The sequence below is a fragment of the Haliotis rufescens genome, unplaced genomic scaffold (assembly GCF_023055435.1).
Source record: "Haliotis rufescens isolate VD_foot unplaced genomic scaffold, xgHalRufe1.0.p SCAF_3, whole genome shotgun sequence".
Lineage (NCBI taxonomy): Eukaryota > Metazoa > Mollusca > Gastropoda > Lepetellida > Haliotidae > Haliotis > Haliotis rufescens.
The window spans coordinates 61,653,376-61,656,823 of record NW_025964001.1 but is presented as its reverse complement, the minus strand read 5'-3'; positions in this window follow the sequence as shown (position 1 = coordinate 61,656,823).

Below are 3,448 nucleotides of genomic sequence, written 5' to 3'. Positions count from 1 at the left end.
CACATTCTCCACATATTCAAACTAGAAAACGTCATTGTGTAAAGAATCGTTAACTCCAACAATTTTATCCATCTTCCCGAGGCAAGGGAGTTAACTGACTACACGTCCAGTTCGTGAAAACTTGGCGTGTACAGTTAGTTAACTCCCTTGCCTCGGGAAGTGAGTTAATGAGTATGGTTTTACGCCGCTTTTAGCAATATTCCCGCAATATCACGGCGGGGGACACCGGAAATGGGCTTCACACATTGTACCCATGTCGGGAATCGAACCGGGTCTTCGGCGTGACGAGCTAACGCTTTTAACCACTAGGCTACCCGACCGCTCCTTGCCTCGGGAAGATGAATATTATTTCGATTTATCGTTTTTAAGACGATGATTGCGGTTGGTCCCAGCTGAATCATTATCGGCAATATATTAAATAGATATACATGTAGGTGTATTCCACAACTTGCCCGGGGGAGAAATCTTCAAGAGAGAGCAACGTATATGCCATTCATTCACTCGGGGTCGTTAGTGAATGAGTGGGTGAAACAGTTATCTCCCATTAGTTACACGTCCCATTTGTCACACACCTCTATATTCCCTGTTGTCACACAGCCTGGGGGGAGGCCAGGAGGGGATTAATTAAGACAACACCTACTGAGTAATGGACCAGTCCTAACAACACCTACTGGGTAATGGACCAGTCCTAACTGGAGTACACAGGATTACCATAGAGACCAAAGTATACATACTGATTGCCAAGCTGGAGTTTTAGCACAAATGTTATTGTGAAACGTAATGATATTACTAAAAGGCAACTAATCTGTATTGAACGTATGGTTAATCTGTGTACAACAATATGCATATGAAAAATAAGATATTCTTTGGTGAATTAATTAATTGTATATAGTCTGAAGTTGTTGAAATAGCACTATCAATAGACAACGAATGATTTTTACAGTGAACACATTTCAGATTTTATGTGATATACATGCGTTTTTATGTTGCTTTCAAATGTCTTTGTTGTTACCAAAAATGTCCTCAGTGTGACCACAATTGAGCAGTATTAACTTCCAAGAATCGAAAATGTCTGATGCCATTGCAAATATGCAATCAGCTATAGTGCATCATTTCCTACCGAAAGATTATTGTGAAGTGAAAATATTTAAAATATGACAAAATTATGTTTCTTTGTGTTGGTGTAATTTACCCAACTATTTGTTAAGTTAAGATGTTTCTTGTTAAATCGCTAAAAGTTGTAATTTTCAAGTTTTATTTTTGTTTATTCAACAGGACCAAACGGGGTACACATTTTGATACCATTCCAACTTCTAAATGCCACTCAAAGAAATTATACGTCGTCTTCATGAAGACGTGGCAATCTCAACCATCAACCAACTGAATAACCTAGAGAACTGCTTATTGTAATAAAGAAGTTGCTCATCCATAACAATTTTGTCTTAGTCATTTTGATAATGACCCACATAAAGTACAGGATTACTATCCTACTTTTCTTGGATCACTCCATTCTAATACTTAGGTAACATAGGGTAGACCAGTCAGTGCCCTCGGCCATGACGTATGTTGTTTAAAGGTGTGTGAGAAACGGGACGTGTAATTAATGGGAGGATACCGATGAAACCTACCTGCACGGTAAAGTGCTGACCGACCTTGAACTGTAATTAGAGCGAATGTGTAACGAACATTGTTACTGACACGCCTAAGGGGCGCAACTCTGTACAGCGAAGTGCGGACTCTTGACCACCTGTGTCAGATAACTTGGTAGTTCGTTGGCTATTCTGATTCCCAGATGGGTGAGTGAATATTGTTGAACGCCGCAGTCAGCAATATCCAAGCTACAACACGGCGGCCTGTAAATATTCCAGACATACAAGTGGTCGATATCATGAGCAACGCCCCACCCCGTGTGGGTTCGTGGAATGAAACACAATCAGCCAAATGGTAGGCCTGAACACCCAGTCTTCCTTTCACCCGTCTCTAAAGATAAGCATGACGTACAAGCTTAGGTGAGGTGAGATGGGGTTTAACGTCCCGTCCAAGATTCTTGCACTTATATATATAGAGACGTGCACATACGTGTGTGTCTGTATGTGTGCGTGTGCGCGTGGTTGCTTGTACTAGTCCGGACTGACGCCGATTTATAGTGATAGCTCACTGAGATACCATGCCACAGTTTAACATGAATACCCCACTCAGACACAGTATACTGACTCCGAGCCGACCTGTCCCTGTTTTAGCCCCTTATTGCCGAGCGCCGGACAGGGTAACAACAAGTACCATCTTTTAACGTATTTTGGCTTTTGGTATGACGCGGCCGGGGATCGAACCCCGGACCTTCCCCTCTCTGCGCGGACGCTCTACCACTAGACCATAGAGGCAGAATACACAAGCAAGAAATACAAGGATGATGATGCGAATTTTGACCGAGAATCTCCACAGACATAAAAAAGTGAAGATGTTTTGCAAATAAATTATTTTAGAATATGGTTCACGAAGTGTTCTTCTGTTAACAGAGTGGCTTATTTTATTTGAGCTGTTGTGAACACCTTGCCATGCAAGAAATCGGAAGAAAATAGTTGACTATGAATGGCATACAATGAATATTATACGAGCATGTGTGTTATGCTGATTTTACAAAACGTGTCTCAGAATTCTTGTTTTGTGTTTGTTGTTGTTGAATGCCGCACTCAGTAACATTCCAGCTATATTACCTGTGATTCACATCATGAGCATCGATCTGAACAATCGGGATGCAATGGCATGCATCAACGAAGTCGCCGAGCCTGACCACACGATCCCGTTAGTCGCCTCTTACGACAAGCATGGGTTTCTGATGACCATTTCTAAACCGGAATCTACACGCGGGATTCAGAATTCTTCTTTTTCCCGAGCGAGAGGTAATATATGAATTCTTACACGAGTTTCGTTAATAGAGATTATTATACGATCATGTGTGCAATATTAATTTTATGAAATGAGTGTCAGAATTCTTGTATTTCCCGAGCGAGTGCGAGGGTAATAAATGAATTCTTACAAGATTGACATACATGCGAGTGTACCAAATATTTCTTAATCTTTTTGAGCTCCCCAATTGGAAAAATGCACTGATTGATCAACTAACCACGACCGCCGGCTTAGAAAACCACAATTGTCGAATGACGTCACAATAGCCATCTATGACGTCATTTCTATCGTGACGTCATTCTGACATTACGTCATAATAAGATACGAACGACATCAAGCATGCCGTCCCGGGTGGCGTGAACAATAAACAGGCGCGCGTGAAGCGATATTTGAACTGATGGATGAACTCAGTCCCCGTTACACTATATAGACTAACCCGTGAAGATCCGGGGAAGAATAGGTCTTCAGCAACCCGTGCTTGCCGTCAAAGGCAACAACGCTTGTTGTAGGAGGTGACTAACGGGATCAGGTGGTCAGACTC